The 23,544-nt window shown below is 46.0% G+C and overlaps 1 protein-coding gene across 7 annotated transcripts in view; it reads left to right on the plus strand.

Annotated features, from left to right (window-relative positions):
* Positions 1 to 23,544, plus strand: part of HIPK2 (homeodomain interacting protein kinase 2) — a 130,754-nt gene that overhangs the window by 3,106 nt on the left and 104,104 nt on the right. For 3 of the 7 annotated variants that reach the window (XM_054168196.1, XM_054168195.1, XM_054168194.1), the window contains exon 2: positions 133 to 402. The exons of 3 other annotated variants lie outside the window; for them this stretch is intronic. The gene's annotated coding sequence lies outside the window, so the exon portion shown is untranslated. Of the gene's footprint in view, positions 1 to 132; positions 403 to 15,486; positions 15,572 to 23,544 lie in introns of those variants that run through there. One more of the 7 variants, XM_054168198.1, reaches the window with a different exon arrangement.

Here is a 23,544-nt window from a genome sequence, read left to right on the forward strand (position 1 = left end):
CTGGTGTGAAATTCTCTACACACACTGTGCCAGAAGAATTTTCCCATTCTCTTTAAGGAACTCAGAGTTTTTGCTGTCATCTAGTCTTCTACTGGGTTTTTCTCATTCATTTTTTTTCCCTGCATGTTGCAGAGCTGAGCAGCAAAAGGAAGGACATAAAAACCTACCAAGTGAAATAGAAGTAACACCGCCACTCAATATTTGACCTGGATTTTAGTTTCGATTGTGAGCTGTACAGGAAATGTGTTGGACTTCAAAGTGGGCCTCATCATGTGTAATCCTGCATGGCCTCTGCCCCAGAGTTGGGGCAAACTAATGTCCACTGTGCTGCTTAGCACAGGAGATGTGACTTCCACGGGGGTGGCTGTATCGTCTTCAGAGGAGGTGAATGGCTTGAGGCAGGTGAGAATCTGGTTCTTTGAACTCTTAGTAGGCAATATAGCCCTTGCTGTGCAAAATCATCATTGGAGTGCTTGTCGTGTGACATTTCTTCTTATGCAGAGGACAAAGCCCTGCTCTACGGACCAGGAAAGACCCCATTTTAAAAGGGCTTGCTTCTAGACATAATCAGTCCTGGGCTATGGGTAGATTTCTGCAATAGGTGGGTGTCTCCATCAGTTTCCTGGGTGCCTCACACCTGGCAGCCATCAGAATTGGGTAAAAAGAGGTGTTTATACACTTTAACCTTTATTTTCTAAACAGCGATTACCTCTGTTTTGGTTTTGTTCCTCTTTGCTTTGCTCTTCTTACTTATTCCTGACAACTTTTTTGCAACTCACGGTGTATTTTTAGCAGCTGGGTTGCTAGTTTTCTATGTGGGTGGCTTATGGAATTAATCAAGGTAATATTTGTAAAGTGCAGCTCACCAAGGGTGCTGCTGCTGGAGCTTGGTGCAGGCAGAGACCTGCCTGTACGCTGTCCTTGTCACATGAGGGGATGTGAAGCCTGAAAATCTGAACCTGGACAGGTTGTGGATCAGATCCAGTTTAATGCTAGAAACAGGCCAGCCCTGCTGGGTTTTGAATGCATCCTCAAAGCTCATGAAACCACACAAATCTCGCTCATCGAGAGGGTGGCACCAGTGAGGCAGAGTAAAGGTCTTTACCCCAAAGTTTGTGCAGGGAGATGATAACTCCAAGGCATTTCCTGTTTATGAATTAATAACCAACACTTCAACTAAGTCAATGCTGCAACCAAAACTGTGCATTTTTATTAGCTCAGGGTATGGCTATAGCCAGGGTAACAGGAAGCCCCCTCCAGTTATAATTATTGTTCTTATCTTGCTGCCGCATCTAGCGATTAAATGGGTTTGAGATGTAATGGGTGAAAAATGCTGGGTTATTTTCAGAAGTGGAAAGAGTGCTGCTGGAACCAAGGCCCAGGGCAGACAGACAGTGTGCTTGGGTAAAGAGGCAAGCACAGTTACTCTCCACAGTGAATGGCCCTTGGACTCCATGCAGTGCGTTCCTCTCCGTGGCTGTAACAGGTTGGGAAAAAAATCCATTGGCTTTGCCTGTACACCTCAGCTGTCAGTGAAAATGAAGTTACTGTCATTTTCCTGTGCCTCAGTTTCCCCATGTACAAAATGGTTGCTATTTACTGCTCACTTTCATGTGGTGCTTTGAAACTGCTGGATGTGGTGTCATCCAGGCTAGGTAAAAGCTATGTGTCCTGATCGGTATAGGCCTTCTGCCATTGGAAGACAACCTAGAGACCTTCTTTATGCCTGTGAGGGTTTTGAACTTAGATGAACCTCTGGAAATTAGATTTATTCTGAGGTAGATAATGTACTTAGGTGGCTAAATGAATAAGAATGAGTTTTGGTCACATTACAGCAGTGGCATGTTGAAAGTATGTAGATAGTCAATCAGGAGGAAAGTTCTCCGAAGTCAAACTGGTGACCTGAGCATGGAAGTGAATCCCTGTCCTGACTGTGGGCCTCACCAAGTGGGTTCCAGGTGATGAACCTGCCAGATGGCGAGGTCAAGGTTAAGTTTAGGACCTTCTGTTCAGACTAGGCTGAGAGACTCCAATATGAAACAAATTAGACCACTTAGGTGCAGGTGTCGAGGCAGCTGGCATACTTCATACCTTTGGTCAAGACTCCTGCAAAGGGGAGTTTATAAAGACATTCAGTGGTGGGCTGGCAGCTATTATGGTGTGCCCATCCCTGTGTGTGTAGAGGACGGGTAAGATGAAAATGGATGTTTTTGAAAGTTCCACCCTTTTCCTTTCTGGACACAATTTAAGAAGGTATTTTAAGGTCTGTGCCTAAATTTAAGCTTGCAGGCAGTGCTGCTGACTTAATTAGAATTGTTTATGTCTTTAAAGCTGGCCACACGCTGAAGTACCTTTCTGACTCATGGCCTCTGTAGCCTAATCAGTCCATTTATAAAAATGAGGTTGGTTCCTCACCCTTACTAGGAAATCTCTGCCCTCTGAATGTGAAATATTATTTATAGGGCTTTTTCTTGGTTTTGCAAGGTTAATTGTTGGATAACAAGAAGTGAGAATTAATTGCTATTTAGAGAAAAGGTTGTTTCTTCAGCTGTTTACATACCCCAACATGGACTGAGGTGTTTAACAGGTGGCCTTCTCTTTTGAAACCATTCCCCCTTGCCATACAAAGTCCAGCTTTTGTTTTGAAAATAAATGTGGGTGATAATTTCTCTCCAGATAGAGCATTTAGCAGTTTGACTATTTGTCATGGGGGAAGAGTAGAGGAGCATTACTGCTTCCCCCATTTACAGTGCAGAGAGTGCACCTGAATTCTCCTTCATCTGGACACATCTGTAAGTAAGGTCCTTCCTCTGGAAAGCACAAGTGCATGTATTTTAGGACTGCTCTTGAAGACAGGTAGCCCTCCAGGTAGGGTAACTTCAGTGGTAGAAGTCATTCTTCTGAGACTTCCACGCACAGGTGAGTGGGTGAGCAGCCCCTGTCTCTGTAGGCTGGCAAGGACATAGCCACATTGCAAAATACCTTGGAGAGTCCAGACTCAGGACTAAAAGAATTAAAAAGCCATGCCATTAGAATTTATTTATTGAATGTAAGTGATAATAAGCTGTAATGGTGTGTGTTTATACAGTGCTGTATATCTTCAAGGTGCTAAATAAAGAGTGGCTGGCTGATCAAGCCACTGACAGAATGATGCCAAGAAACAGAGTCTGTTACTTACTTGCAGAATGGGTACAAAATAGGCAGTGGGAGGCAAGCATCCTTGAGATATAAGCCTCTCGAGCTGTTCCTAGGCTTGATTCTGATTTTGAGGGTGGTATCATCAGCAACAGTGCCACTGAAACCTGAGGAGCTGTGGGGCACAAACTCTGCATGGTGAGCCTTAGCCCATCTATGTTGCATTCTGGATGGAGAAGGAATTTTATGCTGGGTGAAGGATGGCATAGTGTGCTGCCTTGGTTTTCAGCATTTCCTGCCGAATGGGACATTTGCTTGGAGAAGCTGAAGCTCACTCTTTATTCACGCCTTACTCTCTGTCCTGCTCACCTTCCAGGGTCTGTGCTGACATCTGTTTCTGGAAGGGTGAAGTGAGAGCAATTGCATATAACTCCTACCCTGGAAAGCAGGAAAAGGTTACCCTTCAAGGCACTGGTGTTTGCCTGAGATACTTGGGAAAGTCAGAAGGGCAGCTGCCTTCCTTGTTCATTATAACCTTTAGTCCTTAAAGGCATTAGCAAGACCTGGAACAACAGTGTTACACAGTGGTGGTCTGCAGACTGACATCTCCTCCAGTTCCAGTCACTGACAGGTTTATTTTGGTTTGTAAGCTATGCTGAAATGCCAAAGAAACTTATCTCTCACCAAAATAATTTAAATCATAGGAAGTGGGCACAGACAAGACTTTGAAAAGTTTTTCAAAGCAGTATGTACTCTACTTTGTGTGTGCCTGTCCATGTATACTAACGTGCTTGTCCACTGTATTCCCTATGTATGGCAGGTCCACAGCCTGCCCCAGATGTAGTTGCTGCCCTTTGATTTGTCATTGAAAGGATTTTGCCTCCTCTGTAACTCCTCTCTGCTTTGTTTGCTGTGATTCCTTGTCCCATCCACAGTGGATGTGGGAGAACTGTTCCTTTTTGACGTCTCTCCTTGCCTTTGTGTTCTTTAGGCTACGTTCTATCTCAAACATCCTTGAATTCTTTCTCCTGTGCCATGTTCCCTTCAACTCTGATCATCCTCACAGTTCTCTGCATTCTCTTTAGCTGGTCCACCTCTCTCTTGAGCAACACTGGCAAAGCACAGTGCTGTACCCAGGTCTTGCACTGGGCAAGTAGAACAGAAGCATTCCTTGACATCTGTTACTGGGCAGCATTCCTGTTTGGTTTAACTTCTGCCCTGTGACACCATTCACCTCTGTGTGCCTTGTGATGTGCTGTGGCTCCCAGATTCTATGAGGCCTGATGCCTCATGAGCCATGTTCTGTCCTGTATGTGTGTAGCAGGCCTTCCCTGTCTTAGCATAGGATTTTCCTATTTGTCCCATTTGAAATTCCTCCTTTCAATTTGTCGTGACTGTTTCAAATTAAAAGCTAATTCCCCTGACTTTGCAGTCCCTTCCTGCTTGGTGTCACCTGTCACCAAGATCAGCTTTGTTTTCCACTTTGCAGTCCCAAACAGAAAGCACAGAAGAGAGAAAAACTGTTTCATAAAAATCAGGAACAGAATCTTGCCCCCAAAATATGAAAGAAAATGAAAAAAACACAGAACACTTGTCATTGTTTACACATGTCCTATTCTTTTACTCTCCTTGGGTGCTTTTGAAGTATTCCTAAGAACAGTGGTATTTGCTGTGGTGGTGCCAGTGCTGAACGAAAGCAGGACCTGACTGCACTAGGCATGACATTGACATGAAGAGGTAGATGGCTTCCACCCTAAAGGATTTGCATTTTGTGTAGATGATGATGCAGCAGTGGATTATACAAACTGGCTGGGCTCTTTGGGGAGAGGAAATCACAATGTGTGGGGTTTTTGTCACAGGGATTCATTTGAGGAAGGGAAGGATAGGCTGGAGGTTGAGAAGAAATAAGTAAATAGGTCAGGAACAAGAGAGAAGAGGTTGAGTGTGACAGGTGGGGAAGGAAGAGGAGTGCAAGTGATTGTAACAGAAGGAAGGAGGTGACCCCTTAAAAGTACAGCCAAGGCCAACAGGAACAGAAAGTCAGGTGAATTGTTGAAGATCCCCACATGACCTTTTTGCAACTACCCCTTACTGACTTCAGTCTCTTCTGTTTTTTTCCTGCTGCTCTCTCTAACATCTTTGGAAGGAGAGGTGGGTGAGGACTGGAGGTACTACCTGTATCCTAGTGCTCACAGGCAGGACAGAGAGTCTGCCTAGGAGTTCCCTAGCTGGAGCTGAGACCAGAGGCAAAACTGATGCTACAGCATTCCCGTAAGAGCTCTGGTCCTGCTCTCTATATTCAGGAAATTCTAATGGGGCAGAGATTAGCTGAAACACCATCACTTTTCACTGATCTGAGATCTTTGTGGTTTCCTCCCTTGCTGCCATTGTCTTTCTCATGATGAAGGTGGCTGTGCAGGAAGAATTTGAACTGCAGTCCTCCCTCCTCCTCCTTGGCAGGCTGTACATGCTGAGTGTTCCTGCAACCTGTACATGATGTCTTTAAGGGCACGTGTAACTGTCCCACCCTCTGTCCTCACATCTGCCCTTCTCTCACTGTCAGTCCAGGTGATCAAAATGGGTATGAGTGGGGAACCACAGCCAGCAGTGCCTGAGCTTATAGGTGAGAACTGCACGTGCATCATGCCACACATGGATGTGCAGTGCCTGAAGGCTGGGTGTGTTTGGAGCATATGAGGCTCAATGTACTGTTTATTAGCAGGTCAGGTATGTCGGTACACTTGGCAGCGAGTCTGTAAGATTATGGTTTTCCTTTCGGGTGAAGAGAGCAGGAAAATCTCTTTTTTGTGCTTGTAGTGTAGGGGTCAGGGGGTTTATTTGTTACTGGATGTGATCCAGTGAATTTGGTGTGTCTCTGCATAGATAGGAAACAGCAGAGAGGAAACAGTCCAGGAGGCTCCTGGAGTGTGTGGAAAATAACTTCCTGACACAGCTGGCATGTGAGCCGACTAGGGAAGGCACCTCGCTGGACCTGGTTATTGCAAAGAGAGGACTCGTAGGTGATATGATGGTTGGAGGCCACTTGATAGTGATAGGACAAGAGAACGTGGCCTGAAGTTGTGCCAGGAGAAGTTTAGATTGGACGATAGGAAAAATTTCTTCACTGAAGTTTGTCAATGATTGCAGCATGGTGCCCTGGGAAGTGGTGAAGGTGGAGTGACCATCCCTGGAAGTATGGTGGTGCCTGGGAACATGATTTAGTAGTGGTCTTAGTAGTTTATGATTGGACTTGATGGTCTTAGAGGTCTTTCACAACTAAATGATTCTATGTTTCTGTTTATTTTTGCTTGAAGATAGGACTTTTGTTTTTCTAGTTAGAGAAAGGCACACAGGATGGTGGGTGGCCATTAAACTCCCTAACTATTAGCTGCTTTGGTGAGGTGTTCTGCTAACACTTCTGGAGGGAATGTTGCAGCAGACGATGGAGTGGGTTGATGGGGAGTTGGACTCGAGCACCAAGCCTCAGAAAATACCCAGTCCCCAAAAACTTGCAGAACGTTTCAGGGAAAGTTTGTTTTTCTCAGGAAGATCCTTTAGCTTTCCCAGATTATTTTTACTTGTAGGCAAAATTTGTAAGCATTCTTTATTTTTAAAACAGGGTTTATATTCTGCTCTTGTCTGCAGCAGTGCCTGCACTGAAGATGTATTTATCTTTTCCATGTTAACACTTGCTGTTATGGAAGTGTCTCCTGCTCAGCAGCTGTTTGTAGGTGTGTTTTTTTTCTCTCCCATCATCATGTACCTTTCCTTCCTGTTCAAGGCACCCATAAACCTCTTGTAGTGACATCATAGCTGTTTCCATAGCAACAGATTATGATACTAGAACAGGGGATAATATCAAACAGGAGGAGGAAGAGATAAATTATGGTGTTTGTGTGCATGTGTCTGAGGGCTTGATTATATTCCTGCGTCTCTTCTGAGGATGTTGTCTGCCTGGTTTCTCCTCTGTTTATCTTACATGTCTTTTAAAGGTTAGGAAAATGTGAAGAGAAAAGAGAGATCTGGAGGTCAGAACAATACAGACACATATTTTTGATGGTCTCTGTGTAAACCAGTAGGCTGAGTTGTGGGGTTTTTTGTTGTTTTTTTTTTCTCTCAGTGGTAACTCTCCTGTGTCTCCTGAGAGTAATCCAAGTCTGGAGAAAACTTGCAGGCATAACAATCCCCTGGTGCAGCTTCACTTTTTATTTTAATTATGAATTATGTGTAACCACTAGCAGCAGGGGTCACAAATCAAGGATCTCTGTGATGCAGATTTTCCAAAAGATGGACAAATGTGTCATGAGATTACCCAGAAAGCTTGCAACCTGTATTTGAAAAAAGATACAACAGGTGCTAAAACCAGCCAGAGCTGGAAGGGGAGGAGGGAGGAAGTACCCACAAGAAGGATTATCAGCAGAGGTATGATCTCCAGTGTTCCAGCCTGCCCGGAAAATGGTTGCAGTGGAGGTGGTCTGAGCCTCACCCCAGTGTTAGCTTTTCACAGTGATGTTTCTGGAATTGCTGTGCCAGGGGTGGGTTTTGTACCTGTTTTGTAACCAGATGCATTGGTCTTCCAGGGCTTTAGACAGTCCCTCCGACAGGAGCTGACAGCAGCTGGGTTGCAGAAGGATGAGTATCCATCTTGCTCCATGCTTATGTTGGTAGGAAGGCTGTTTTCTTTAAATCTGAGGCTGGAGGTGAAAAGCATGCAGCTAAAATTCATGGGGTTTTATTTTCTCCTAGGCAGCATGTAGTGTTGACAAATTCCAAGTAGTTTGGCAAGGATATTCAGCAGGTCTCCATTTTGCTTCCAGATAGCAGTAATTTCTGGCTATCATTGCTACTTTCCTATTTAGATGATTGACTTCAAAAGCTGGAGAAAAAATTCTGTGAAAACACTCTTAGATACCCTAATAACTCTGCACAATCTTTAATCTTCTTGTGGCAGAATTTCTGGGGAGTTAAATGGACATTGCTAGTCTTTAAAAACCCAGAATCTTTCGTGGTGCTCTTGAGCACTTCAACAATGACAGTTTTGATCCCAGGTTTAGGCACTCTGGTGCCCTGGGAAGGAGTACAAGGGAGAGGTCTGAGCAGAGCAGTTTTTGGTCCAGGCTAGTGCCACGAGGATAGAGAGGAAATGGTACACAGGAGGAATCACATGAGCCACTCAAACTCTTCAGTGCCATCGGGGGTTAAAGTTGCTCAGAAGATAAGTGAGCACAGAACACCTGAACAGGATTTAATAGGTCACCTTCATGGAAGCTTATCAGGAGCCAGTAGAGACCACAGAGGGCTGGTTGAGTGTGCATCCCCTGCACAGTGCCAGCATGCCATGCTAGCTCACAGCAAGCTGACAGTGTTGTCTTGCAGGGAACACACTTCCACAGTCAGACCTTGGGGTGATGGGTGCAAGGGAAGCTGGAATGAGGTCCCTTGCAGAGTGAAGAGAGATCACAACCTTTTCTGTGAAGCCAGATTAAAACAATAGGATGACTTTTGGCTAGAGTCAGTTTATGGACAACATGGAGAAACATAGGACTTTGTAACTCCTCCAGTGCTTGTGCCTACAAAACAAGTGGGGATTGTGGCAATGCCAGCGACGAGCACTGTGAGCAATCTGGCAGTGTAGGCCTGGAGCCTGACATGGTGGTAGGCCATGCTCAGCATAAGTGCAGAAGTGGCTAGCAGTGTAGCAAAACAGTGCTGTGCCTGCAGCATGTAACTAAAGCAGGGCACTGGTAGCTATAAACATAGAGAGTTATCTTGGAATAACAGGACATGCACCTGCATCAACAGCCTCTCATGTCATTAGTAGTTTGACCAATAATCTATAATAGTGTGATGTGTGGTCACTCCTGGGGACCCAATGAAGCTATGCCAACGATGCTCTCCGAGTTTATATAAGTTGTAGAAGTTCCCTTAATACGTACTTTACCTCTTTTACTTTGCTATACTATACTCACTGTGCTCGCACTATAGTCCTACAATGCTGGAACAATAAAGGAACAATACTCAATCACATTGGGCGTCCGTATTGACTCCTGTCTCCGTTGCTGACAGGGGATCACAGTCACGAATACAATTACAAATTCCTTCATCTCTTGTAGTCCTATGACTGGCACTATCAGAAAGCTGCCTTCCTATCTAACTCCCTTTCTCTCAACATCAGAATACACATGTATTTAGCAAGTGGGGGTCAGGAACAGATTGCAAAGCCCACTTCGAAATAGTCACACCACCCAGTAAGGACATGTGAAACCCAGACATGAGCATATGTCATTGATGTGGGTGATGGTATTTGCAGTGTTATTTTCTTACTGGTTTTCTGAGACTGGATAATAAGAGTGCACCTTCCAAATGCCTATGTTGCCTGAAAGCATGTGCAGGTCAGAGGGGACAGCTCATCTCCATCATGACCCAGAACAGCTGCATAGTCAGTGTCTTACACACCTCTCCCAGTGCCAGGTTTTGGTGCCTCTACTGGACCAGTTCTTGGATATTTCTGCAGCTCTGCTAATGTATCGGAGGTTTGTCCTCCTGTACCCTCAGTTGTGTCAGTGACTTTGGCCTGTGCTACAGCTTGCATCTGTATGCAAGTGCAACATTTCCTGTGGAATCTATATCCATTTAGATGTGTTTACCATATCACTGACAATGTATCTAATATAGGTGAGACCACCTCAGTAAAGTAGCTTTTATCTTTGTCAGCATCCTTGTGGGTAGATGCCTGAATCCTGATTTTGTTCTTGCTCAACTGTGAAGTCAAGCTACAGACTGTGGAGTTCACCTCTTTAGAACTGAGCTTGGCTTAAAAGTTACTCTGTGTTCTTCCAAAATCATTGCTGTTTCCCAGAGGAGCACTTGAGTCATTATCAAATCCTGCATTTCCTCTCAGCCAGAAAGGGTTGAAGGGGTTTCAGGAAGAGGATGCTTTACAAGGAGACGTCTGCTTTCCCTTGCCATGCCGTGTCACAAACAGACACTGAGACTCTTGCCAAAAAGCTGCTGCCTGTAGAAGTTAATGTGTGAGAGAAGAAGAGGGTAGGATGTGAGTGAATATCAGGGTAGGACAGGGTTTCAGGTGTGGATGCTTGATTCTTTTGATAGTGTGCACAATAAAACAGATGCTTGTGGCAGCACTAGAGGTGAGCTAGCAAACATGGTTGTGTCACTGGAGCCAGTTGCAGGTTGTAGTGTTTCATCTGTTGTTATTGCAGTTGGTCCTCCTGTCCAACTCACCCTCTTGTTACAGCCAGGCTGGTGAGGGAGATGGGGCATTTACTCATCTTGAGTGTTTTGTGTTTGTTATTCTGTCCCCAGCACCCTCTTCCTCTGTGCTGCCCCCTCTCCAGCACTGTCCTGTCATGTTTGAATGTGCTTGGTTGAAGATGACCAGCCCATGTGAGGTGGGCATTGGGGGGAAGAAGAGCACAGGCACAGTTGCATGGGCAAAACACCCTGTGGTTAATGGGAATTACTTGCTGAAAGGCAGATACAGGGATTACTTGATTAACTGAGGCAAGGGAAGTGGGAGCCTCTCTTGGTGATCTCAGCCCTCCTGCCTTGCCTGCCTGGGACATGGGGAGGTCTGTGAGAGGCAGGCTCTCCCCATCTCCTGCTCTGAGTGGTTGGACTGGGCAGAGCACTTACCTGCAGCCTGCAGAGCACTCACCCACTGTGCTGCTGGAAACCCAGCAGCACACAAGAGCTGTGAAATCTAACCTGGTGTTGGAACAGGCTGCACTTAAGCCCCATACAAGCCCTAATTTGAAGGCTTAAAGGGAACTGAAGTGCGGCACCAAGTACTACAGCTGAGCGTCACCCTTCATGAGCTCTGACAGCCTGCCAGGAGGGAAACTAAGGGACAGGACAGCCTCTGCCTTCCCAGCGGGGCCAAAAACCTCCAGTGAAACTTCTTGGACCCAATAGAAAAATGTTGGATTTCGTCAGGTTTTAAACTGTGAAAATGTGATTTGATTAATTGCGGCTGGCTGTTCTGACCTCTCTGGTTTTCACTGGATGCCCAAAGAACCTGTTGCCTCCAGCTCACCTGGTCTCCATGCATCCGGTTAGATATGTTCATCCCTATACTTCTGCTGCTGATGACAGCTCTCCCTCTCTCCAGCCTGTTCACCGCTTCTCTTTGCAGGCAGCAGGCTCAGTTTGTGGCTAGCAGCAGATATACAACCCTGTGCCATGCTCCTGAAGGCCACATGTAGCCTCTGTGGTGGGCCTCAGTCACCTTCCACTTCTTTCTCATGCCTGTGTCCCCTCCTCTCCACATTTGCTGTCTGTAGAGGGACCCCTTTCATCTGGTGTCTCTCAGGGGGATCCCTGCATTGCTGGAGTGGATGAGCTGCCCAGAGCATAGGTAGTCACAGCAGGCTGAGGTTCACCATTTGTTCCTTTTTCTTGGTAAGTGATCCTTGTTTATTTGTTTGTTACAATAGGGTCATACCAGCATTGGATGCATCCCCATTACTGCTTAAAACACAGCTGTAGTTTTAGGAAAGTCAGAGTTAGCTAGGCTTGGGAGGAGGATTTTGGCAAGGAGCAGATCTGTGTTCAGATTGCATCTGAAGATGGCCTCCAGCAGCATGCCTGCTTTGTTGATGGGAATCACACGTGCATCTATGTGCCTATACAGACCCATGTCTGCAGATGTCCCTGGGGGCATCCTGTGGCATCCTGCCTGCCTTCCTCCCTTTGTCAGGTCCATGGGAATCCATCCCAAAGGTGAAATTGCTGAAGTCTGGAAGGTAACTAAATCCTAGGTCTCATTTGCACAAATGTATTTGGTTCCAATCCTAAAGGCATTTTGCCTTCCCCTGACTATACCTTCATTTCAGAAACAGGTAAATTTAGTTTGGATTAATTTTTCCAAAACGCTGCAAAGTGTGGCCGAGGGTGGGAGCCTTTTGAATTACATTTGGCATAGAAGGTGTAAGGAGGAGGGTAAGACTCCATGGGTGTTTGTCGTTTATGCACTGTCAGGAGGGAGTATGTATCTCCTGGGTATACCAGGAGAACAATGATGATATTTGCAGCCTATTACATGTGGGTCTGCTGCTCAGATCAGAATTCTCAGCTTTCTTCTGGCCCAACATATGAGACCCCACTCACTGGGTCACATTTCAGGCATCTGGTGGATCGATGTCCTGTCATATGAAGGGAGACAGGCTCTGTGGCAAGGTTGCTGGGAATGGGATGCAGTGCTGGCTAGCTAGGCTGCTTCCAGGGCAAGAAACCTGCAAGATGTCCCTGCCTTTTTGAGGAAGTGGCCATCCCTTTTGTGGCAGGCTCTGTGGAGCAAAGAAGACTCAACTGATTTCTGCCCTGAAGACAGAAGGTACAGATCTACTGACGAGCTCATGAGGAGGCAGTTGTGATTCACAGATTTGCTGAGGGTCAGTGGTGGTGGCACATTGTATTGAAGGCCTCACCACTAGCAAAGTTTTTGTTCACATTTACTGGCTGCTTACCAGGTCTCAGAAGCATTACAAAGAGTGACAAATAGCTAAGATGGTCTGTGAGGTAGGGACAAGGCCAGGCTACCCTGCTGTGTCTCCCTCTGGAAGACAGGAGGACTCTGCCTTCCTGGTGGGAATTCTATACAGATATGAGTCATGCTGTGTGCACTTGGTGCTCTGTTTCCAGAGCTGCCAATTCAGTGTCTTCCACCTGTACCAGCTCTCCAGGAGGAAGAAACCAAAGAAGAGTTAGAGGCTTGTTCAAGCAGAGACTGACTGTTGGAGGATTTCCTCTGGCTCTCCTGTTACTGTCGGCAAAGGAGAGGGAGAGGTTTACATCCTCTGCTGCCTTTCAGCCAGAAAGAATGCATGTGCTTGGGGGCTCCTTGCCATGCTGTCTTGCCATGCTCATGGGTTTCATGACACCTCTTTTAGTACCTAAGGAAAGGTGTGAAAAGGGAGGAGGTGGAGGAGGAGGAGATGGAGGTGGTGGTGGTGTAAGTTAATACAAGACCCAGTGGGAAGCAGTGGCAGGCAGTATTATTTCAGTGGTTTCAGCCAAAACTTTCTCTCTCATTAAATTACAACTAATGCAAGTAGCATTGTGAAGGAGGAATTTGGGAACTGTTGTTCATCATCCAATCACTTGTAACGAATGTGCTGCTCAGTGCCATAGCCCATAGTCTAGTTGAGAAGTAATTCACTTGGTATTTGCAGGCATGACATGCATGCCAGAGGAATTCCACGGTTAGCATTGTTCCAGCATTAGCAAGGGGATATGAAAATAAATGATGAACTATTGTTTTTCATTACTAAGTCCAGGCTTTTCACTCGTCTGTCTTTTTCCCTTGCTCCATCTGTGGAGGGAGGGGTTTCCCATTCCTTTTGCTTTTGGAACAGGCAGGTTGTGTCCTCCATCATCCCAGCTTCCTCATCCCCTTCCCAGAGCAGCAGCACCCTTCCACTGCTCCCTCTGCCTGTCCTATCCTAGGTTTGGAGATCATCCACAGAACGATAGGATATCGCCGCAGAATGATACATCAGAGGGGACTCCATCATTTTGTTATGGGTCTACAGGGCTGTTTTGTCTACCGTCCCTCAAGGCCTGCTCTCCATGGTTGTGCTGGCAGGCTCAAAGTTTGGTGGCAAGTTTGTTACTTTGAGGTCATCAACAAGCCTTAAGTGACTCTGCAATAAAAAAAATTAAGAAATAAAGAATGCTCTTGAGGTAGCTGTCAGTCTGCATGTGCAGGAGCAGAGGCAACAGCCTCTGCTGGGGTCTGCTGGCAGTGGCCAGTGCTCAAAAGAAGTCCCCAGGGCAAACAAGGGATCTGTGACCTGTGGTTGTGAAGGGCATCCCAGTGTGCTTTCCTGTGTTTTCTGCAGTTTTATAAATGTGAAGGAGTTAAACATTATAGGGGAATGAGCCAGTTAAGCATCACTTATCCCTACTTTCTACCAAAGAAGAAAGTGTGGCATTTTCAGAGATGAGTCCTATTTCTGTGATCATCAGTTCATAGGGCTGGTTTAAGCTGGCACATAAGCACCCACCTGCACAAAATAAAAGACTTCTTTGGAAAACCAAACTGAAATTTCCCTGTGAAATCCTTAGATGAGTCAGTACTGGTGCTATGCAGGATTCCTGTGCTCCTAATCTTATTCTTAATGAACTAACCCAGGCAGTCTTTCATGTCACTGAGTTGCTGCTCACTCCAGTGGCCCCAGCCCACATTGGCTCTTTAGCAGAAGGCCTGGCTGAGCTGAAGGCAGATGGTAGGTTAAAAGCTTGTGCTGATCCTCCTACTATTAACTCTACCACTCCTCTGTGCAGCAAGCTGCTCCCTTTGAACATCAGCAGAACCATTTTTAAGAGCCCTGTGGCCCAGCCTTGTGTGACAGAGTAGTTCATTTTGTCATGGAGCAAGATGCCTTGGCAAACTTTTGAGTGTAAGCTGTTAGGGTCACCTCAAGATGCTGGAAGAAGCAGCCATAGGCTTTGAGGAAAGAGCAGCAGCCAGTTGAAGGTGTTGTGTTCCTGCCTGAGTGGGAATGCAGGAAAGCCATTGCTTTCCCCCCCATTTTCTTTCTTCATCCTCTCATGGGAGCAGTGTGCACACCGGAGTGTTCTGTGACGTTGCTTTGCACGTAATCTTGGTTATGAAATCCAAAGCTGTTGGGTCAGTCTTCTTGCCCAGCCCCACACCGTGCTGCCAGCATACCTTGGCACACAACAATTCAGGGCAATTGCAATGTCCCATGTCTCAGAAAAGAGGAGCTTGTGTCCTTATGCCTGAACTATTCCACACAGCCCTCTCACAGCCAACCCAGCTATTGCTACGGTCCTTTCCAATGGGAAGCAATAACCTGCAGTTGATTCTTCTCCAGTTTTGCAGTGTGCATAAATGGTATGGTGGAGACACTGATTGTGAAGCCATTAACTTGTATTTACTTGTGATATAAGAAAACAATTTCAGTTCAGACCTCAAAGGGCAAGCAGAAGCGTGTGACCTCATGGTATGAAAAAGCAGGAGGAGATTAGTAAATAAGTAAGTTTCTGAGGTACACAAATGTCCATGGGGAAAAAAAAGAAATCTCTTACTAGAACAGTCAGTTTGTCTGCGTAAGACAGGGTTATGGAAATGACTAATTTGCTGTTTCTGTTTAACATACAGTTTGATTCAGTCGTTCCCTCTTTGACTTAGGCACCTTCCTTTGCTTTCCGTGCTCCCTACCTCGCCTTGGTTTTTTTCTGTCTTTTAAGAGAGAGGAGAGTGGAAGTGCTCAGTGAGGAAGGAGTTAAGGGAATGCTCAGTGGGGATTATAAAACAGCCAGGCACTTGGAAACAGTTAAGAAGAGAGAAACAGATCTGCCAGGAGGGAGTGTGGCACTGGAGCCGGTGGTTTATTTTCATGCCTCCCTACACAGCGATGCAGAAGGCTCTCCTACAATGGGGACAGAGGTAACAGTGGAGGGGAGCGGGATCGGTGCCAAGGTGGGGGCAGTAGGGTTAAATGGGGAGTGGACTTCCCCAGCAGAAAGTTGGCAAGCCTTCCCACTGATCCTCACTGATGTGCTCTGCTGTGGATGCAGGTCATTCCCATTCAGGGTGGTGGGAGGTAGCACCTACCTGGGGGGCAAGGTGTCCACTTTGTGTGTTCGACACAAAGAGGAGAGTGGTCTGTGCACTCCTGGCACTGCATTGGAAAGGTGAGCACAACAAAGTCTACACAAGCGCGATGCCGAGAGCAAAGCGTGGGCAGGTCTGTGCCTACGTGAGCATAAGTTGCATATGAGGTCCCATGTGAGCATGGCTGTGGTGCACATCTTGTGCGAGCCCACCTGGCTAAGAGGAGCCTTCCGTCATACCCTAATGAGGTGGTCTTGAGTCACGAGGAGCAGTTGTTGTACTCGTCCTGCATTCATGCTTCAGAAGCCCAGCTGAGACCTTCTGTATGCTGTTAGGCACCCTGACAAGGACAGAGACTCTTGGTCCTGGGAAGGACAGGCTAGTACAGGCACCTGGAGGCAATGTGACCCAACAGGCCAGGTTACTGGCACGGCCACAGAGAGAAGTCAGGTTGCTTCAGGCGTTTTCCATGGTGTTCACCACATGCCTGTTCTTGGGCAGTTTGAGGGACACTGCTGATTCAAGTGGTGAGTTAAGAAGTGACATGAATACAGGCCCTGTCATCTCCTCCTGGCTTTTCAGCTCTGTGCATGAAACATCATAGTGTTTGCAGTCACATGGTGGCAGGAGCTTATGGGGTAGTGACAACAGGGAAGTACTGCACGTCTGCACTGCTGAGACCCATTTTTCTTGGGGGGAGGAAATACCACAACAGATGCAACTATTGGAGCCAAAGAGTGTGTAGAGAAGGGTTAGTCACTCTGCAAGTATCAGGGGCTCACCAAGGAGATAGCAGGAGTTTGCTGACTAATGTTGATAATGTTCAAGGAGTAAATGAGAAACACAGAGGGAAACCCCTCTGTTTCTGAATTTGGAAGGGGGAAAAAAAAAAGAGGAGAGGAAAAGAAAGGGAAGGAAGATGTACAGTTACTAATCAGCCCCCAAAGTCTCTGACCTATATCTCCTCCTTTCCCTGGAGTCATTCTTGAAATGAAAAATTAATAGAGAACAACCAGGTTTTACCTCCAGGGTACCCTTTCAGGCTGCTGTGTGCTGCAGGCTGAGACCTGTGGCTAGGACTTTGGTATCTCTCATCACAATCCAGAAAGCAGAGTGCTCTCTGGACAGAGAGACTGAAAGCGAGAAGGTAATCTCCTCTCTGGGAAGGATGGTCTCTGGCTTCAGGGAGCTGGGAAAAGGATTTTGAGCAGATATGCTTGGTTAAAGTAGATCAGGGAAGAGGGATAGTCCTTGAGGTTTATCGTGGGAAATGGAGGTGAGAAGACACAAAAAAGTGTATCAGGTCATTAGCACTATCAGGGCCGAGTTTGCTGTGTCTACAGAATATTCTTCCCCCTCTTCCTTTTTTAAGAGGAAAGAGTATCCTTAGATAAGCTGAAACCTAGGGTTCTGGGTCAGGTGGTTTCATTTCCCAGTTCTACTGCTGCTTTGTTCTTTAAGCTTGAGCAAGTCACTATACTTTATTCTGGCTCCATTTTTGCCTCTGTAGGATGTGGCTTGTGATGCCTTTTGCAAAGCATTTTCAAACCTGTCAAAGAAAGGAAGGACAACATTTTCCAAGGTGACCAGGGTCCAAACATTGCAACAGCCATGTGACGTGCAGGAGGAGGAAGACTGATGCTGTGAGACTTCTGCCTGCACTGGAATAGGTTCTGTGCCTGTGTAGCACATCCAGAGCTTTGGGCACTGCTGGATTAATTTTCTCCCATGTGGCATGGGAGAGGTGGCAACGTGCAGCCACTAAGTGCCTTGGAAAGAGGTCACCCACCATGGGAGCAGAACTAGTTTTGAGGGGATCTGAGCATAAGTGAAAATCTGCACGTTTACCATCTCCTGGTGTTGGATTAGCTCAAGTTAGATGCCCAAGATCACTAGCCATATTTAATGTATAGGTCTGGATGTGTCATGTTATCTTTGTTGTACTCCTTCAGAGCCTAGCTCCTTAGATGTTTGCAAGATATGTCTCTTACCACTATCTTTTGTGATAAATGTCCTCTGTAACCCTGAAGGGCCAGAAGCAGAGCCATCCGAGCTGTCTCTGCATGGACTTCTGCCTCCAATATTAGGATGCCTTATGCAGCCTGAGAAACTAGGTTATATAGCAGCTTTAATGGGGCTTTTTCCAGACACTGATTGACCTCATTCCTTGGACCAGCTGTTTTATTTATTAAGCAAAATAGGAGGAAAAAAGAGTGCATCTCCTACATAAATGTGATTCATTGTGGAGAATATATTTTTGGGGGTTTTCATAAATTGATGTGGAACTCTTACTTCATATTGATTTTGCAAATATTAATTTATACACCAGGAATTAGGAAGATTTGCCTCTTCATCTAATCCTGTTTCTAGAGAGAGATTTACTTAATGTGCAGTGTAATTTGTCTAATGTGCAATTTTGTGTATAGAGTGTACCCAGATCCAGTAGAAACAGTGGGTATAATAAAAGAGAGCACTGTAGTGCAGTGCTGCAAATCCCTCTGTAATTAAAAATACTAAATTAGTCAACGTTAGTGCAGTCAGGAGACATTGCTAGCTGAAAAGCAGGGATATGTAGTCAGAGTTGTCAGTACAGGACAGAAAAACTGGGCCTGCCTTCATCTGTGCGTGTGTGAGGTGTGTGACTAGCGGAGGGGCAGTTTATAACATTGTTCATCAGCAAATCTGGGTAGCAAAGGGGAATCACCAGAAGTTATCCGAGGGCTGCCCTGCATGTCCATAACGTGATGGAGGAACCAGTTCTGCCAGCTCCCACATTGTCACACTGTTTCCCCCCGAGTCCTGAACACACTTGGTGGACAGTTGCAAGGCTGGATTTTGCACTTTTACAAAAGTCTCTCAAAAATACTGTGTTGGGCTGAAGAAGGCTGGCACCAGTGATACGTTGATTTATTCTCCCCAACCCTTGACTGTGTTTTTGTCTGTCTTGTCTTTTTCCTGTTGTTAACACAGGTAAGCCTGAAATTTTCAGATGAGTCTTTTCTCAGGATTTTGTGAATCTCCCTGTAAATAATCAGGAGAAGGATCAGTTTATACCACTGTAAGATTCATTGCCTCACTGTACTGTCCATCTGCCTATGCTATATCCATCTTAGGACCAGTGCTGCCTAAAGTGCCTGACACTTGCTCCCTCTTTGTGAAAGAAGAGGAGGAACGGTGGTGCTTATGCTCTAAAGCAAAAATTGCTATTTGGAATTGAGTAACAAGACGTTGTTGTGCATTAAAGTTAAAAACAAATGAATCTTGTTTATCTGAACAGAACCAGGATATGAAATAAAGCTTTAGTTACAGTTTGCTTTTAAGTTTGACTTGATTCTGTTAGTGTAACGTCAGGGCTGTGTGGTTTTTTTCAACAGCTGGATATTATCATCCAAAAGAAGGAAAAATGTATGTTATGGCAATGACCTGCTGCTGAGGTCATCCAACAGCTTTCCCTATTTTAAGACCCTTTTTTGTTTGTTTTTCACAACTTTACCAAACTTAAACTCTCTGGGCAAAAATGGTCCATCCCAGCTGCCTGCCTCAGAATGCATGTTTAGAAAACAGCTCTCTTAAACCGCTGTTGAATTTTTTGATGTATGTTAAATATAACAAGCGTACAATTACATTAGAAAGCAAGCCCCCACCTTAACAAACCAATACAATTTGCATGGTATATGTGTCAGAGGTGCCACTTCTGCTGTCTCCAAGAATGTCAGCCCAAGCTTGGCCAAGTTCCTCAGCAGACAAAACAAGCCTCTGAAGGATTTGCACCTAAGAGTTTCAATTAGGCATTTAAAATTAGTGGAAGCTTTTCATGCTAATCTCTCTGTGCCTCAGTTCCCTGCCCATGACACGGACAGCACAGTGTCTTACTTTATGAGGGCATTGCAAAAATACATTCCTTCATGTTTGTGAAACATTCGGTTACTCTAATGATGTGTACTGTAGGAAGGTCTATGAGTAAATAACGAATTCCATCTGCAGAGCAGTGTGCCTGATACCTAGTCAACAAGGCTTGGGGCCACGCCTCAGACAGTGTGGAGAGGATGAAATGGTAGTCGCTCGCTAGGTGAGCCTTCTGTATCCTGCTGTACTGGGTGAGGCCAAGGTCCTGCAGAAAAATAGCCTGTGATTATGTGATTAACAGCTCTGCCACAGTACACAGGCAAGAAAGAGGGCTGAAGGAAGGTTGCACAGGCAATTGCAAAGCTGAGGGTTCCTAAGCTTTTCATTCTTGATTTAAAGTTTTAAATAGTCTTGCTTTTTGCCTTTTCTGCTTTCTAGGTGGTTGTCTGTCATGCAGAGTGGCCATGAGGAATAATGATTGGCCTCTCTCTTGGAAGATGAATGCCTGGTGCTGTTGATCATCAAGAGAGGAAAATTCCTGGTGAAGCCTTGCATCCAGGCGTTGTGTACAGGAGCATATATGACACTCAAATTAGAGAGGTTAGGAATGGAGGACAAAGGCAAACAGACTGAGATGTCTTTTTTTCACCCTTTTAACAGCTGTTTGATTTATGCTGTTCTTCTTTAATAGTACTGCTACTTACCATTAAACAGCAGTGCCACAAACCAACAGACTTACAAGTTATTTTAAAGAAGCTTTTTGCTGTGGGTCTTATGGAAAGTCATTTCCTGGTTTCAGCCAGCGTGCTCACAGTTCTGGTTTCTTCCTCTCCTGGGTCCTGCCCTGTGGAAATCTTAAGTGGTACATGCACAAGACTGTTGTCTTTAAACTTGGGAAAGTGATCCAGCCCTGACACATAGGCAGAAACACCCCTAAATCTCTCTGCTTTTGTTCACATGTATATTTTTATTTTTTACCCATATATGTTTCCTCAAGTAAGAAGGAAGTAACACTGCCTGCACCCCAGTACTAGTTCAGAGTTGTATGTGGGCAATAGCAGGGAAAGAGGTCTTGGTTGAAGGTTTGAAGTAGAAACTGATCATGCCATCAATGAACAAGCTGCTGGATGGCTGGGATGCAGCAGAAGTTTGCCCATGTCACAGTAGTATCAGCTGTTTTTTCTGCACTAATTTAGGATGGGAGTAAGCCAGTCATGCAGAGGAGGTGTGAGTGGAAAGCAAAGATTGCTGTGAGCCAGGGGATATGAGATGCAGGGAAGTTGTATAGATACACTGACTTTAAAGGGTTACAGTTCACAGAGGAACATACTGAGCTGTACAAGTTGAGGAAACTTTCTCGTTCTCTGCTTACAAGTCAAATCAGGATGCACCTTTTCTTCAAAACCCTAAAGTCCATGCACAACAGCCTCTTAGAATCATAGAATCAATAAGGTTGGAAAAGACCTCAGATCATCAAGTCCAACCTATCACCCAACACCTCATGACATGTGGCTCCAAGTGCCACATCCAATCCTTTTTTGAACACCTCCAGGGATGGTGACTCCACCACCTCCCTGGGCAGCACATTCCGATGGCTCTTTCTGTGAAGAACTTTCTCCTCACCACAAGTCTAAACTTCCCCTGGCGCAGCTTGAGACTGTGTCCTCTTGTTCTGGTGCTGGTTGCCTGGGAGAAGAGACCAACCCACACCTGGCTACAACCTCCCTTCAGGTAGTTGTAGACAACAGTAAGGTCTGCCCTGAGCCTCCTCTTCTCCAGGCTAAACAACCCCAGTTCCCTCAGCCTCTCCTCATAGGGCTTGTATTCGAAGCCTCTCCCTAGCCTCATTGCCCTTCTCTGGACAGGTTCAAGAGTCTCAGTGTCCTTCTTAAATTGAGGGGCCCGGAACTGGACACAGGACTCAAGTTGTGGCTTAACCAGTGCTGAGTACAGGGGCAGAATGACTTCCCTGCTCCTGCTGGCCACACTATTCTTGATGCAGGCCAGGATGCCATTGACCTGGGCACACTGCTGGCTCATGTTCAGCCAGATGTCAAACAGTACCCTTTCTACCTGGCCATTCTCCAGCCACTCTGACCCCAGCCTGTAGCACTGCATGGTGTTGTGACCAAAGTACAGCACCCAGCACTTGGACTTGTTAAATGCCATCGTGTTGGACTCTGCCCATCTGCCCAGCCTGTCAAGGTCCCTCTGGAGAGCCCTTCTACCCTCTAACAGATCAACACCTGCTCCCAACTTGGTGTTGTCTGCAATCCCCTCATCTAGATCATTAGTAAAGATACTGAACAGGATGGGGCCCAGCACTGATCCCTGGGGGACACCACTGGTGCCTGGCTACCAGCTAGATGTGGTACCATTCACCACCACTCTCTGGGCTTGGCTCTCCAGCCAGTTCCTAACCCAGTGCAGACTGCTGCTGTCCAAGGCACAGGCTGACAGCTTGGCCAGGAGTTTGCTGTGGGGGATGGTGTCAAAGGCCTTGCGGAAGTCCAGGTAGACTACATCCACAGCCTTCCCCACACCCACCAGGTGGTCACCTGATCAATGTAGAAGGTCAGGTTGGTAAGGCAGGACCTGCCCTTCCTAAATCCATGCTGGCAGGGCCTGATCCCTTGGCTGTCCTGCAGGTGTGCAGTGATTGCCCCCAAGATGATCTGCTCCATAATCCTTCCTGGCACTGAGGTCAGGCTGACAGGCCTGGAGTTTCCAGGTTCCTCCATCCAGTCCTTCTTGTGAATGGGCGTCACATTGGCCAGCTTCCAGTCATCTGGGATCTCTCTGGTGAGCCAGGACTGGGGGTAAATGATGGAGAGCAGCTTGACCAGCTCATCTGCCAGCTCTCTCAGTACCCTAGGATGGATCCCATCCAGTCCCATGGACTTGTGAGTATCCAAGTGGCTCAGCAAGTTCCTAACTAATTCCTCATGGATTTCAGGGGGATTATACTGCTCCCTGACCCCATCTACCAGTCCAGGAGGCCAGTTATCCTGAAGTCCTCCTGCCTTACTGTTGAAAATGGAGGCAAAGAAGATATTTAGTACCTCAGCCTTTTCCTCATCTTTAGTTACAGTGTTCCCCTCCAGGTCCAATAAAGACTGGAAGTTCTTCTTGCCCTTCTTTTTAGCATTAATATATTTATAAAAATGCTTTTTATTGTCTTTCACAGAAGTGGTCAGCTTAAGTTCTAACTGGGCTTTTGCCTCTCTAGTTTTTCTCCTACATGATCTAACAACATCCTTAAATGTATCACAAGTTACCTCTCCCCTTCCCAAAGGTGATACAGCCTCTTTTGTCCCCCTTCATTCCTTCAAGAGCTGCTTGCCCATCCAGGCCAGTCACCTTCCCCCGGTGGCTCATCTTTCGGCACATGGGCACAGCCTGTTTCTGTGCTAGCAAGAGCTCTTGATGTGGTTTTCATAATTGATGTTTGGCTATTTCACAATAGCTTTTCCCCATGGAACTTCTCTTAAAAATGCTCTATATTTTTTTTAAATTTTGACTCTGCATGGCAATTTTGTATTTCAGAAAAAATGTTCAAGTGTCATGTTTTGTAAAGCCAGGATGTCATTAGGGTACTTTGGGGAGGGAACTGCTTCTTATTTATGGTGTCCCCTGAGAAGCTGACAACTGAAGTCCTACCAATATTTCTCGTTCATCTGCATGTTTGTCAAGACAGACAGTGGTCTGCCAGCACTGGCTGATGGTTACAGTTGTTGAAGCATTAGGCACCTGTGTTTAACAAGCAATGGTAGTTTATCTTTTTTTTCTCTTTTTTTTTTTAAACTCTGAGCTGAGATCACAGCCTTTTCAAAACCCTGGAGAGGAAGCTAGGATAGAGCAGGTGGTCCTGCTTCAGCTGAGGGCCCTGTTAAGGAAGAATGAAAGGAGTATAGTCCCTTGGTCTTGATGCATGCAGTGTGTGACTGCACAGAAGGGCA

The sequence above is a fragment of the Dryobates pubescens genome, chromosome 15 (genome assembly GCF_014839835.1).
Source record: "Dryobates pubescens isolate bDryPub1 chromosome 15, bDryPub1.pri, whole genome shotgun sequence".
NCBI classification, from domain to species: Eukaryota; Metazoa; Chordata; class Aves; order Piciformes; family Picidae; genus Dryobates; species Dryobates pubescens.